Consider the following 15,783-nt stretch of genomic DNA (forward strand, 5'->3'; position numbering starts at 1 on the left):
GGGCAGTGCATGCATCACGGGGTGGGTGTGCACGGTCTGCGCATGTGCAGGTGGACCCACCCTGCCAGTCCCTTCTGCTCGGGTGGTGATGCTGGTTCAGGGGTGTGACATCCATCCTAGTGAGCATGTGCTGGCCCACATGCATGCGTGTGTGTGTGCATGCTGCACTAGGAGGGCAGTGTGAGAGGCAGTCACGGTGGAGGCCCGAAGCTGGCTTCAGTCCTGGAGCCCACGAATCCCCAGTGCATTGTCCCTGTTGGTGCCCAGGGAGTCCCCAGGCCCAGCACCTTCGCCCCTCGCCTTGGAGAGGTTGTAGAGGTGGCCCCAGGTCCTCCCTAGAATGGTCTCCGTGGACATCCATCCCACGCCGCTGCACCCCACCCCGGGCTGTGCTCACTCCAGGGGTGCAGGTCACGGTGGGGGCAGGTGGCAGTGGTGCCGGCATGAGGTGGGTCCGTGTGCGTCCCTGAGCCGCAGCCTGGCTGGAAAGCTGAGGGGACCTGATCCCTGGTCTCCATTGCCCAGATCCCCTGCCTGCCCTCCCAGGACAGTCCCCCAGAGCCACCAGAGCCCCGCCAGGGGGGACCCTGACCTAGGAGTCGGGGCACCCCAGGCTCATGGCCCAAACCCCCCACCCGCCCCTTCCCACCTCGACCTCCTTCTTGGTGAAGGGGACACCGAGCTGCAGCCCTTGGGTGACAGAGGAGCCTGAGCCCTCCAGGTTGAGCGGAGATGGAAGGGACTGGTGTGGCTCCTCTCTCCTCCTGTCTCTGGGTCTCTCCAGCCAGTCATGCCCCCCCTGCTCACACACTTTTTAAAATGTCAGTAGACTGTCACTCACTTTTCTTGTTATACTTCTTAAAATGAGCATTTCCTCTAGTTGATGGCGGGAGGTGACACTGGAGTCACGGGCTTGGCTTTATTCCTGTTGAGAGGAGATGGACTGTGGAGAGCTCATCAGCTTTCATAGGAACTATTTTATTTATAAGGATTTTCCTAATGTCATGAATGTGCCATGCCTGGCTTCTTTGTGCCCACTCTGGAGAGAAGGGGGGACTGAGCATGGCCCAGGTGGGGTGGCTTTCTTTACCCCGAAGCCCAGAATCCTAGAGGAAGTGACCTTCAGCAGTGTAATGCAACAGTTTCTAATTGCACACTGCTGGTGGTGGGGAGCTCACTCCCGACCAAGATGGCCCACCTCAGGTACAGTGTCCAACCCCTTTCCTACCCTCATGGGCCCTGGTTCTGTTCTCTGAAGCGAGGGAGGAAATCTCTACAGAGTCCCACTTAGGGTCCTCCTAGGGATCCCTTCCCGCTCTGAAATACCCCCCTTAATCCTTTGAATCTCTCTCCATCCCTTCACCATCTTACTGAGTCTCCAAAATATACCCAGAATTCTCTTCCCCAAGATCAGGAAGACCAATTGAGACTTCTGTGGGTTACCAAGACCAGTGTCTCCCAAGGTCACTTCTGAAATGTCTTCATTCTAGTCACACTTATAAGGATCTTATGTTCAAATGAACGTTGCAAGTGCTGGGTTAAAGAAATATTAGAAACTTCCTTTGCAGAAGGACTTATCAGGGCCTTATATGACTCATGTACCTGAGACTCTCCAAACCAGATACAGGAGGTTGAGTTTGGGTGGGTCTGGACTTGTCAGAAAGTCATGCTAGAAGGGACAGGTAAACTGCTGTAGAGGCAGACCTGGGTGAGAATTCCAGCTCTGCCATGTATTACCTTCGGGACCTGGAAATGCCTTTACCACTCTGACCTTCAGACTCTTCATCTGTCATGTGAAAGAGCTTCATCTCTGTGCCTTGCTTGTTTGACAGGTGGAGCACAAGGGAAAGAAGTCAATCAGTTCCCAAACTGCCTCATCTGGTGCAGCTATCCCCAGGCACATCCTGGCTCAGGCCAGCCTCAACTCCCCACACAGCCTCAAATGGACCAAGCCCACTGCTGCCTCAGGTCCATTACACATGCTAAAAATCCACTTTCCAGCTACATCCATATGATGCATGGTAGGGGCTCAACAAACAATGCATAAACTGCTGTGAGATGAAGGCCCTTGATGTCTTCCCCTCCCGGCCACCATCCTGCTCATGCCCATAGTCTGATGAGGCCTGAAATCTTCCCTGTCCTACCCTGAGGCTGGAGCAAGCAGGGTCTCCCACGTATGCACCTGAAAATCACCATGAAGGCAGTTTCCAGGAGCTCCCGGGCAGGGAGGATGTCAGCTGGGAGCCACCAGGCCATGCCCAGGCCGTGCCCCAGGTCCCTGGACCCTGCTCTGGGTCATCTCTACAATGGTGTCCCCTCTGCTGGCTGCCTGTGCTGGCCCCTGACTTAATCAATCTCGGACAATTGGACACAGGCTTTTTTCCTTAAAATGAGGTCACCTCTAAGGATCTCTGACAGGACATGGCCCCGCCTCCTCAGCTCAGAGCAATGGGGATGTTGCAGCTCAGGTAAGTGAACATTCTCTTAAACCAACAGGCTGGCAGGGGGCTCTCTTCTCCCCCAGGCTGAGCGGGCCTCTCAGGACCAGGTGAGGCAGCCCCCGAGGGGGGACACTGTCTGTTTCACGAAAGGCTCCACTCACCCAAGTCTCCTCCTGCCATAGGTGGATCATATGTCTGATGTTCTCCTCCCACTTACTGCATCTTTGGTCTGAGGGGTCTGGAGTAAAACCAAATGGCCCGGGTTTAAAACCCTGCTGGGCCTCTTTTGAGCTGTGTGATCATGGGTAAGTTAATCAATCTCTCTGTGCCTCATTTTCTTTCTTAAATGGAGGTACTGGTGTGTCTCATGGGGGTTTTTTATGCACAGCAGTCCCTAGCACATAGTAGGTGCTGCATCAACGTGGCTGCGATGACTATTAAGGCCTTTTTTGGGTGTTGTGGGCGGAGTGGGGTGGGGAACTTCAGGAGGATCAGTGTGAACTCTTCTTGGTTAATTCATTTTCTTTTTTTGTGGGGGGTACCAGGGATTGAACTCAGGGGCCCTCGACCACTGAGCCCCATCCCAGCCCTGTTTTGGGTTTTATTTAGAGACAGGGTCTCGCTGAGCTGCTTCGCACTTTGCTGTGGCTGAGGCTGGCTTTGCACTCGCCATCCTCCTGCCTCAGCCTCCTGAGCTGCTGGAACGACAGGCGTGCGACACCGCACCTGGCCGATCTGTCCACTCTCGCGTGAGCAGAAAGCTTTGCTCCAGGGAACCGGTGTTCGTGTGGGTGGCAGTCAGGTGTGTGTCCCCGGGAGAAAGTCCGGGGACGCTGGCAGAGCCCGCCCTGTCTGTTCCTGGCACCGAGGCCACAGAGAGTGGGTGCAGGTGGAATGTTGGTGAGTGACTGAGCGAGAGTCTGGGTGCTGGTGTGTGTGTGTGTGTGTGTGCCCAGCGAGGCCGAGGCTGTGTGCACGCTGGTGAGCTCACCGCCCAGAGGGCCCTGGGGATGTGCGTGGGGGGCTGCGGATGGGCCACAGGGCCCTGAGGTGACTCCCAGTCTGCCAAGTGCTTACCGCGAGGCCTGGACTCTGCAGTCCCTCTGGAGTCTGTTTCGTCATCTGTAGGTGCCCAGGATCCCTGCCTCCGCCTCAGGGAGCCATCAGGATGAGGCTCATGAACAGTGACGTGGGCTCGTCCCCAGCTGACAGGTCTGAAGATCTCGGCACCGCTGACGTCGGCGGCCATGGTCCTCGTGGGCATCCACCCATCCATATGTCCATCCATCCGTCCACCTATCCACCCATCTACCCATCCATCCATCCATCAATCTGTCCACCGACCCCTCCACCCGTCCATTCTAACTGCCTGGGACCCCTGTGTACCGGGCAGGACCCCGGAGGGCAGTGAGGAGAGGAGTGAAGTCCGACAGTCTGGTGGGGGAGAAGTGGGCATGAGCTCGTCCACGTCATCGTGATAATTTCTCCCTAACCAGGGAGCTGAGGCCTCATGGAGCACGAGGTCAGACAGGACAGGGAGGGCTTCCCCAGGAAGTGGCACTGTCCCCGGAATCCAAAGGATGAACCATTTGTAAGGGAGTGAACAGGAGGAGGGAAGTGCAAGGTGGCTGCTGGGAGTAGCATGTGCAAGGGTCCTGTGGTGACCAGAAGCATGCCGAGTGGGCCCTCCGAGGAAGAAGTTCCACCGTGGGTGGTGGGTGACGATGGAGAGAGAGAGCGGAGAGAGAGCGGGTACCAGGGACTAGTAGGGGTTGGTCTTGTGATTACAGGAGAATTTTAGCCTTTATTCTGAGATTCTAGAAGCCGTGGAAGGATGAGAAAGGTCAGACCCAGGTTTCTGAGAACTCCCCCCACTAGCCCAGACCAGGGGTGAACAGTGGCCTCAGAGTGGGGGACACACACAGTCTATCTTTCCAGGTCAAACTGCCTGCCAGGGAAAGGCTGCAGCCCACAGAGCCCCCTGGGAGACAAGGAGCCCAGACGCCCCCAGGCCCGAGGGCTCATTTCCATGATCGCAGCCTCATTCCCCAGGGGTATGCAAATGTATGCAAATCACCTCCAGGAGCCAGGAATAGCAGAGTATTAGCATCCCCCAGGGGACGGCCTCATGCAAATGCCGGGGGCCTGCTGAGCCTGGGAACCAGACAGCCTCCAGGCTCCAGGGAGGCCAGCCTCCGCCTTTGTTCTGGGCCCCTGGGTCCTGGGCCAGGCCCCTGCTGGGAAGTGGACTCTATTTGGGAACTAGGGTGGATGGAGGTTCCTGGATGCAGGTGTCCAGGCTACGTAGGGTCCCCAGGATGGGAGGACCCTGTCCCCAAGGTGATGGGGACCCTGCCCAGCCCTGGCCTCCACCTCTGACCCTGGCACCCCTTCCTTCCCCCCCTCTACGGCCTCCCCCGTCCCTTCCCCTCCCTCCCTCCAGGCTCCCCCGGTGTCCTCTGGTCTTCCCTCCCCGACCAGGTGCCGTCTCCTGCCTTCTCTGCCCAACCGTGTCCACCGGGTCCTTGGTCCTCGCTCTCTGCTCTCGGGCCTCTGTGTCTGGGGTCCGCCGTCCCCTCTCCTGAGCCAGCCCTGGGCTGCCGGCTTTGTTCTCTGTCCCTCGTTCTCTGCTGCCAGGGCCCTCGTGCTGCCTGTCCCTTTCCACGTCACCCTCCCTGGTGACAGTCGTGGGTCACCATGTCCCCTGCTCACGTGAGCGCAGGGGCTGCTGGGCTAGGGGAGCGGTGGACACCCCTCTGCACCCCGCCTCCTGGTGGGCCCCAGCCCTGCGTGTGGCCACAGACCCCGCTCTAGACCCCGTAGCTTCAGGGGCACCCCCCCGCCTGCCCCGCCGTCCCTGCTGGCCTGGGGGGCCTGGCCAGGGGTGGGGCGGGGGGACCGGCCTGTCCCCTTCGTGCCTTGCAGCAGTGCACGCGTCCTGGCCGGGTGGTGTCCCGCCCCCGTGAGGTGGGTCCTCAATGGTGTCCGAGTCTGGGGCAGGTGGGCGGCGTGGGGCTGAGATGGCTCTCTGTGTCGTCTCGGTGACTGTCTCTGCCCCCAGGATCCTTCCTGTCACCTCTCCTGTGTCTCCAGGGAGCCTGTGCCTTGGTTTCCCCCTCTGGGACGGGGACCACGCTGCTCCTGCCCCGTGGGGAGTGAGGGGTGGTGACCACACCGGGCAGGAGGTCCCCTGGTGGAAGGCTTGGTCCTCGGGGCCGCAGTGTTCAGAGGTGGCTTTGGGGAAGGGACGGGATCTGAGGGTCTGACCTTGATGGAGCCTGGGTGAGTTAATGGACGGGCGCTGGGCATGTGCCCTGGACGGTCCGTCCCCCTGGCTCCCTGCCCCACCCATCAGGGCCCTGGGCTGCCGCTGCCCCTTGCCACAGCCCTCTGCGTGGCCTCCCTGGCCTTTGGCTGAAGCAGAGGAGCCAGCCTCCACCTGGGAGCCAGAGTAGATCTCCCCCTGCGCGTGGTTGGCCTCAGCTCCCCGTCCCGGTGGTGCGGCGCACAGTAGGTGCTCAGTAAACCGCTTCCTTCCCTCCCAGACCAGCCGTGCCGCTCAGGCAGGGCTGGCGGGCCCTCTCCATGCCTCATCCTCCTCGTCTGGAATAAGGTCAGCACGGAGCACCCCCTGAGGTCTCTCGGTCAAGCTGGACTGGACTGGGGTCCCCAGGGTGACTGCCAGGCAGTGGTGACTCCACAGTGCCACCAAGCGGCCACCCCAGATCACCATGGGGCAGGCTCAGGGTCTGGGGTTAGGGACAGGAGTGTGCCTGACCTCTCCAACCCTGCTGGAGCCCCCAGACCCTTTATGGCCAGGCAGCAAGGGCCACAAGGGAAGGAATCTTCTCGGGGACACATGGCCACCACGGGAGGACGAAGACCATTGCTCCGAGTCCTGTGTGAGCCTGCCTCAGAGTGCTGGGTGACCTTGGGGCAGTGTCTTGCTCTCTCTGAGCCTTGCTTTCCTCACCTCAGACCACCCTGGAGGCCTCTGGCCGCAGTTGTCCCCTGTGTCCCTGTGGGTGCATCAGGGCCATGTCCACTTGGCAGTTCCCGGTTGTGCGGAGCCTACTCTGTGGTCTACACAGGACAAAAACAGGACAACTCAATAAGTAACTGTGACAGTTCCTTCTGGGCCAGGTCTTGGGCTGAGCACGTGGTCAGCACCACCTCCTGTGACGAATGTGAGACTGACCTTCTACACACCTTACGGCCTTCACTACTCACCCCCAGCACAGAGACTCAAGCACTGACTCCGCCCATCAGTGGGTTCACCCAGCAGTTATTTTATTGAGCACCTACGTGCCAGGCCCCGCGGTCAGCACTGGGGCCGTGGGGAATGGCGCAGGGACCATCTTGGACCCTGGTGGCTCCCTGTTGAGTGGAGGGGATCTACAGTGAGCAAAGAAGACACCATGGAAGTCAAATGGGGAGATTCAATAAGTGACCTGGAGGAAGAGAAGAGGAGCCGTGACGGTAGGGGAGGAGGGCAGCCCGGTCCGAAAGGCGGCGTGGAGGGTGGTGTTTCCATGAAGACCACAGGCAGCATTAGAAGTCTCAACGTGAAGGCCAGGGGAGCAGCCTGTGCAAAGGCCCCGTGGCAGCAATGAGCTGACATCACTGAGGGTCTGAAAGGAGGCCCACAGCACCCCCTCTGCACCTCCAGATTCCAGGGGGTGCTGAGGACCTGGGCCTCTGAGAAGGTCACCAGGGAGACTAACAGAAGAGCCGCACCTGGGCCTTCTCTAGGGCCACCTAACAGGCCCTGTGGTCACAGAGCTGGCTTGGGTGTTTGTGGTCAACTCCTGGGTGACAACAGTGGGTAGATTGGGGTCCCTCAGACCCCAGATCTGGGTTTTGCTAAACTCTGTTGACCTGATGACTGAGTGCCATGTGGGTGGGACAGTTTTATTATCTATTTATTTTGGGATAATTTTTATCAGTATTTTTCTCCCTGTTGGCCCCGCCCTGGCCTTGGGTCCTGTCACACTAGGACGCTTCTCTACGTAACAGTCCTGACTTATCTTACACAATGCAGGTGACAGTGTGGCTGGCCAGTTAGTCTTGGGGACCTCCTGGGCCAGGGTCTGCACAGGTAACCCCCAGGAAGGCTGAAGACCCCCCAAGCATGACTCATATAGGACAGCCTTAGACAGGCCCTTCTGAGCTGACCCAGGGAAACCTGTGCCCTGTTGGTCCACCCAGAAGGTGCCCAGCTGGAGCACAAGGTGGGGCTGGTGGAGTGCTCTGGGAGGGACTGGCAATGTCTGCCCCGGAGGCAGCCTGGGGGGATGGTTCTGGGGAACCACTTCAGGGTGACTCCCGCTGCACTCAGGTCTCACAGGGGGGTCACCCCCAAGAGGTCAGAAGGACCCACCCCTGGCTGGGTGACAGAGGGCCCACTGAGGCACCAACTTTCACACTGTGTCTTCCACCAGGAAAATGACTCCCGGGACAGTATGAGTCTGCGAGCGCTGCTGTAACAGAGCATCCCAGGCTGGGAGGCTGGAACAACTTTGTCCTCCTAGTTCTGGGGACTGCAAGCCCAGGGCCAAGAGCTGGCAGGGTTGGTGTCTTGGGAGGCCTCTCTCCTTGGCTTGTAGAAGGCCATCTTCTCCCTCACTGTGTCTCCTTTTTAAATCTGCTCTACGTAGAAGAACCTGCCATGTTGTCCTCGATGACCTCACGTTATCTCAGTCACCTCTAAAAAATCCAATGCAGTTGCATTCTGGGGTACTGGGGTTAGGTCTTCAACACAGGGTCTGGTGGCAGTTGGGGGGACCTGATTCAGCCCATAAGGGATGGAGTGTTAGAGTCTGTAAACAAGTCAAGATGGCGCCTGATATTTTGCCAGACGGAGTGGTTTGTGGGGTGGCGCCAGTGAGCCATTAAGTGTGGAGATTCCTGATTGGTTGACTGCTGTATCTAGTTTATGTTAATTAGATAAGCTGTGTGGAATGTATATATACCCCTCCTGTCCTGCAATAAAGGGCTCCCACTCCTGCTGTATCAATGTACACAAGTTGGTTATTTTGCTGCAGCCGGGCTGCAGCAGATGGAGCATTCACCTTGGGGGAGGGGGGAGGCCCTTTGAGAACTGCCCATCCACCCAGTTGTCTGTCATGAGGTTACAGACACATGTCCCCAAAGTTAGCAACTTAAAAACGTGATTCATGTTTAAATTAATTATCTTAAACATATTCAGTGATTTTTCATGATTTTATTTGTTAATTTTTCTCAGGGATCTGTGAGTTGCCACAGGCACCTCTGTCTCAGGAGGCACCACTAGGGTGGCCCCATGGCTAGGAGTGGGAGGTTCTTGGGGCTGGTTCACTTGCACCCCGGGAGTCGACCCTGGCAGGGGCGGTGGGGGCAGACGCTCATGGGTGGCCTCTGCGTGTGGTCTGGGCTTCCTCACAACGTGGCGGCTGTGTTCCCAGGACTGTCTCAGGGGAGGACACCAGGGGGAAGCCGTGCTCTCTTGTGTGACCTCACCTCACAGTGTCCCTTCTGCTGCACTTATCCGACCACGAAGTTGCCGAGAACATCCCTACTCCTGGGGAAGGGGGATCTGTCTGCACTTCCTGTTGGGCAAGCTCCTGGAGATGTCTCTATACTCCTTACAGAACACAGCTTTCCAGAGGCAGAGGGGACTCGGGAAGGAGGTTCTGCCCAGGCCCAGCACGGGATGCCCTCGCTCACCCCAGAGAGACCCTAGGAACGTGTTGCTCACCTTCTCCCAGAACCCACCCAAAGGCCCACAGCTGGACCTCAGTCGGCCTGTGGGATGGGTCGTCACCTGGGAGGACAGCACTGGTTTTCTGCTTTCTTTCCCTGACTCCTACTAATGTGTTGGTCAGTGGGGAGTCCTCAGGAGTCAGAGGTCCTCCAGGACCCCTTCCTCTTCTTCTTCTCCTCTACTTTCTCTCTGGTTCTCTTTCCCTCTCTCCTGGTCTCCCTCCTCTACCTCTCTGATATTTGGGTCCCGCTCAGACCTGCCCCCTGGAGGCAGCTCCTTCCTTGGAACCAGGCTTTACCGCCACTTAGCACCCGGTACAGCCGCTCAGGACCATGTCCGCCCAGCTTCCACTCAGCCAGGCCGCATCCAGCAGGAAGCAGGGGGGGAATGAGCTGGTGCACCGTTGCTTTGTCGCTTAACGACTTTAAAAAAAATAAGATGAAATTCACATAACATAGAATTAACCATTAAAAATGGACTCTCACCATATTCACAGAGTGATGCAAACACTGCCTCTATCCAGTTCCAAAACTGTGTGCGCTCGCCCCTGGCAACCTCTAATCTATGTTATTTTTCTCTGGATTTCCCAATTCTTATATATTTTGCATAAATGGAATCGTGCCATATCTGACCTTGTGTGTCTGGTTTATCTCAGCATAATGTTTTCAAGGTTTATCTAATCATAGGACGCATTAGTACTTCATTCATATTCGTGGCTGAGTGATATTCCATTGTATGGATATACCACAACTGTTTATCCATTTTGTTTTTGAACTTTTGGGTTATTTCCACCTTTTTCAGTGAACATCTGTGAAAAAAAAATTTTGCGGGGGGAAAGTTCCTATTTTTGATTATTTATTCTTATGATAATTTTGTGCTTAACTTTTGCGGGGTGGGGGGGACTTCTAGACTTCCTTACCATATTGCTGTGCAGAAATCGATCATGTGTTTCAAGGACTCGTGTTGCATCCTGAAGTCCTCTGCCTACAGTCCTGCCAGGTCTTACCTGAATGAAAGCACTTAGAGCCTTGAAATGTGCCCTAACTGTACAGCAGTGAAGCCCTGGATGGACCGTGGAAGACAGTTTGGTGCAGCATAGGACAGGGGTGGAAAGTCCAGACTCAGCCACCCATCCATCCACCGATTCACCACCCACCAATTCACCGTCCACCGATTCATTGGTAGAATGTTTACCATGCACCTACCTCACACCAGTCCCTGAGCTGGACACAGGAAGAGGTGCATAAGATTCAGGTGACTCCTCAAGAGGCTGATGATCTTGGGGTGGGGGAAACAGACACATAAATGACAATCAGGCCAGGCTGGTGGCTCCACCTGTAACCCCAGCCCCTGGGAGGCTGAGGCAGGTCACACAGCTCATTTCTGGGAAGGTAAAGCCAGGGACAGCTAACAGGGGTCTCTTCTGGGGACAGGGCTGGGTCAGGGATGTGGTTCTGCTCACCTCTGTAACTTAAGAGCCCAGCACATAGTAGGTGCTCAGTTTTTCCTGGCACATAGTAGTCACTCAGTAAATGACTGTCAGTGTGTGGATCTATGTTTCCAGGGAGGGACCTGACCTTTGAGCTTTATGCCCTTCTCTGTGGCGGTAATTTTTTAATCATGGGCGAATATCAAACAAAGATGATTCCAAGTTTTTGAGTGTGATCCTTCCGTCTCTGACCTTCCTCACCCATCACTGTGCCGAGGAGGATTCGGGCTCCCGTTCACATGAGGACGCGCAGCCGTCAGTAAATAAGTGTTGCTTTGAAAATGGGGGGAGAACTGGCCGGTCAGCCGCAGGCAGGTCTGTTGATTCAAAAGGGAAAACTCCCTGCAGGTGAGCGAGGGCCTCCCCGCCTCCCTGCCCCCCTGCCTCCCTGTCCCCTGCTCTGGGTTCCGCGGGGTATTTGGTGCCCAGGGTTTGCCCAGGCCCCGGGTCGCCTTGCAGAAGGAGCCTGGCAGGGGACGGGTGGCTCCTGGCAGGGGACGGGTGGCTCCTGGCAGGGGACGGGTGGCTCCTGGCCCCTCCGGCCCAGGCAGGACCTCCGTGACTTGCGGGGAGGCCGCGTGTTTACCCCAGCCTCAGCCGGGTTGGCTTTTCTGGGCCCATTTCGTCCCTGCCGCAGTATCACGGATGGGACCTTGGGGTCCCCAGGGGTGGGTGTGACTAGAGCTGGGGACTGACAGCTGGGGACAGGGGCAACAGCCCGTGGCAGGGTCCTGGCGCCCTGGGTTCCTTTCTGGCCCTGTGGGGACGGCGGTGGGGACCCTGGACAGCAGACTCCCTCTGGCCTTGATTTTCTCTTCTGAAAAATGGGGCCACTGCAGGGGGAGGGAGAGATGGCCCTGGGGGGAAATCAGTGCCTGTGACTGCAGAGGGAACGCACCGCTGCCTTCCTGCGCCGCCCCCAGGTCACCAAGTCCCACTCACCACCCTGTGACCCAGCCACCACCTAAACACCCAGCCACCACCCCTCACCTGTCCTCCTGTCCATCCCCAGGTCCACCCCTTCACCCCACCCACCATCGACCAGCCACACACCCACTGCTTCACCCACTCACCCCACCCATCAGTCCATCCATCTGTCCATCCATCTGTCCATCCATCCTTCCATCCATCCACCCATCCATCTCTCAGTCCATCAGTCTATCTGTCCATCCATCCATCCATCTGTCCATCTCAGTCCATCCATCCTTCCACCCATCCATCTGTCCATCCATCAGTCCATTTGTCTGTCCATCAGTCTATCTGTCCATCCACCCATCCATCCGTCTGTCCATCCATCTGTCTGTCCATCTGTCCATCTGTCCATCCACCCATCCATCTGTCTGTCCATCAGTCCATCTGTCTGTCCATCCGTCCATCCACCCACCCATTGGTCCACTCAGCCGTCCACCTTCTCTCCTCTCTCAGCCGCCCACCCCGGGGTTTGCAAGGTGACCACAGGCCTGGCTGTCCCATTTTACAAATGGAGGACCCTCCATCACAGGAGAAATGACGGGGAACTCAGGGTCACAGTCAGGACCCCCGTTGGCTGGCCTGCCTCGGGGTGACCAGTGCCTGAGCGTGTCGTGCTCTCTGTCAGGGGGAGATGACAGGCCACACACGACACAGGCTCAAGGTGGGTCTGGCCTGTGACACCGTTTGGTGAGCACCTACTGTGTGTTCCCCAGGTCTGATGGCACTGTCCCCATTCTACAGAGGAGGGGATCGAGTCTCTGAGAGGCCAAGTGACGGGACAGAGCCCAGGCCCCAGACCAGAGGGTGGGACTCTAAATTCCACTTGTCTCCACTCTGCCACTTGGGTCCTGGTTTCTGCCCTGCCACCAGACACAGTGTGGCCTCAGGACACGCGGAACCTCAGTGTCCCCATATGTCCTGAGAGTGGCCTGCACGGTTTCTGGGGTTGACCGCAGAAGAAGAGGGGAGAACAGGAGCCAGGGATCGCCACAGCCCTCGGTGACCCCGCTCACTCACTCATTCAACAAACACTGTGTGCCCTGCGCTCCTACTGTCTGCCTGCCTGAAGCTCAGCATTGGGAACACAGAGGTGACAGAGAGGGACAAAGGCTTCCATTCTCTGGGGAGGAAACAGTAACCAAGTCCACACTTATGTTCAGCGATGGGGTGGTGACAAGACTTCTATGAGAAGGGGACAGCGTCAGGAGGGTGGAGGGGACAGCCCTCCAGGAGGACACGCTGCTTGGTCTCAGCACTGACCCCATCAGGAGAAGAGCCTGGTGTCAGTGCTGCAGGGAACAGAGGACCAGGCAGAGGGAACAATGAGTTCCAAGGGCTGGTGTGGAGTCAGCCTGCTGGGGACATGGAACTGGGGTTGGGGACCTTGCCAGCCTCTGCTCGGGACTTCTCCACGTGGCTCCTGTGACACCACATTGACTCTGGTCATTAATGACAGTGGCATCCCTCCTGCTCTCTGGGAGAGCGGAGCTGCGACTCGGCCTCGTAACTCTCCTCCCCTCCAACGATCTGTGTTTCAAAATTATGTCCCCGCGTCCCGGGCCTCTGGGGACCAGGTATGTTTCTCCAGATCCCAGTAAATAAATACAGTCAATCCACGGGCCTCAGGGGGGTTTATGGGCCACTCTGCCAGGGAAACGGGCCGGTCCCCTGCAGGGCCGGGCTGTCGGGGCGGCGGGTAATTAGCGGCTGAGTTATGGGGGCACTTGAAGCCTCATTATGGGGACATGTGCGGCGCCCGCCTGGTCGGGCCCAGATTTACACCGCCCTGCGGAGGCTCCTTGGTAGGCGCCTCCCTTGGGGCACAGACGGGGGGAGGCTGCTGGGCCTCGGAGGGGACTTGAGGCCATGGCCGGAGCCAGCGAGCCCGGGCTGTGCCGGGGGAGGCTGCGCAGGGGACACTGCCTCCCCCAGGAGCACCTCATTTCTCCTCTCTCTTCCTTTCTCTTTTTGGTCCTGGGGATCGAGCCCAGGGGGTTAGCCACCTCCCGGCTCCCCGTCCTCTTTATGCTTATTTAGAGACGGGTCTCACCATGTTGCTTAGGATCTCACTAAACTGCTGAGGCTGGCCTCAAACTCACAGTCCTCCTGCCTCAGCCTCCCGAGCTGCTGGGACTCCGGGTGGGCGGCACGGGGCCTGGTGGCTCCTTGCTTATTTCTTGGGTGGCTCCTGCGGCACTTTCTGAGGACCTGCTCCTGTCCTGCTCTTCTGGCTGGGGATTGCCTCATTGTGGATGCTCCTCAGCATGTGACGCCTGCCCTGGTGACCCTGGGCCGTCTGTCCCTGCCTGTTGGAGATGGCATGGAGCAGGACCAGCCGGCAGGCCAGGGAAGAGACAGCAAGGGCTGATCCCCGCTGGGGACCTGGGGGACCAAGGGGAGGGGAGGCCCCAGGGGCTGGGTGCCGCGCAGATCCCAATGGGAGAAGAACTTCCCGACTCCAGACCCACGAGGCCCGGGGCGGCCCCAGGACCCGCTCCCCAAGGGGACCAGCCGGGTTCTTACAAGTGGCAGTGGCACTGCGCGTCCTCCTCCCCTCCCCCGCCCCTCACGGGTTTTGTCATATGCTTTTGGATGCGGAGGGGCCCAGACACCGCGCTGTGTATCAGGCACCGTGGCAGCTGCGACATGGCAGACAGAGCAAAATGCAGAATTTACAGCCGTAAATTCTTCTCTCTTCAGGGTGGTTAATTATCTTAATTACTTTTATTATCTTTTATCTTTGAAGATCCTAAATTGCTTATTTCTGCCTCTCCTGCCAAGGGCGACCACATATCTTCTCTTGGTGCCTGTGGAGTGGGGACCGTCAGAGGCACAGCTTTCCGGGGAATTTAAAGGAACTTTGATTTACACCCGGCTTCTTGTGAGTGTCCTGGTGCCAACGAGCGGGAGCTAAGTCCTGGGAGAGGCTGCAGGGCCGCAGAGCACGCGGGCCAAGTTCCGAGTCTGACACAGTGTTTCCTTTCCCTCTCCTTCCTCATCTCCCTCTGCATTCTTATTTATTTACTTATTTATTTTTGGTGCCGGGGATTGAACCCAGGGGGGCTTGACCCCTGAGCCACGTCCCCAGCCCTTTCTATTTAGAGACAGGGTGTCGCTGAGTTGCTTAGGGCCTTGCTAAGTTGCTGAGGCTGGCCTCCAATTTGCCATCCTCCTGCCTCAGCCTCCCGAGCCACTGGGATGGCAGGCGTGGGCCTCTGCGCCTGGCTCCTCTGCGTTCTTTGTGTGATTTGGGAAAAACCTTTTTATCCAGCAAATTTTAACTTCAACTCGAGAGAGAAGAATTACAGGCCCGGATAACTGTCCCACTTAACCCAGAAAATGGAAAGGCGATTTGGTTTGACATAAATCCACCCACGGGGAACATTTTGAGGTTAAGGGGGAGAGAATCACCAGGTGCCTGAATCTGGGGACATTTCAAGCCAGGGGATTTGGGGACATCCAGGCAGTGGAAGGGCCCACAGGCTGAGTGGGGACATGGTGTAGGGAAGGCCTGGGTACCAGGGAGTGACCTCATGGGGGAAGGGGGCGGCCGAAGGGTGAGGCCCGGCTGTGGCAGAGGTGGCTCGAGGTTGGCGGAGGCGGGAACCAGGCCACCGTCCTCTCCCGGAGCTTCTTGGGCCAAGTGCATGGTGGCGTTGGGAGAGAATGCAGCAGTTAGAAAGGGGACTGTCACCAGAGCAGCCCCCTGGGAGCTCACCCGGAAGCTGGGGCACGAGTCCCAAGTCAACCAGGTTTCAAATGCTGGCTCTGCCCAGTGGGAGCTGTGGGACTCAGGCACACACCCCAGTGTCTCTGGGCCTCCTCTCTCTAAACTGCACGGTGGACATGGTGGTCAGGGCACTCAGGGCACTCCCTTCTCAGAGCCACTGTGAGGGACAAATAAAATGATGGCAGGTGTGTGACGCTGAGCTCCCCAATGTGGTGGGAAACTAAAGCTCAGAGAGGTCAATTGCCTACCTCAGGTCACACAGCTTCCTGCAGGGAGCCGATGTCTTTACCCCAGTGTCCCCTTCTGATTCTGTTTGGGGACTGGGATCGGCACCCCTGGGCTGGGCTGCTCAAGATTCCCCGGGAAGGAGTGTGAGGGAGACGGAGGGGGCGGTGGGTGTGGGGGACCC

Source organism: Marmota monax, unplaced genomic scaffold (genome assembly GCF_021218885.2).
Source record: "Marmota monax isolate L192 unplaced genomic scaffold, Marmota_monax_Labrador192_F-V1.1 WCK01_AAM20220418_F8-fsc00177, whole genome shotgun sequence".
Lineage (NCBI taxonomy): Eukaryota > Metazoa > Chordata > Mammalia > Rodentia > Sciuridae > Marmota > Marmota monax.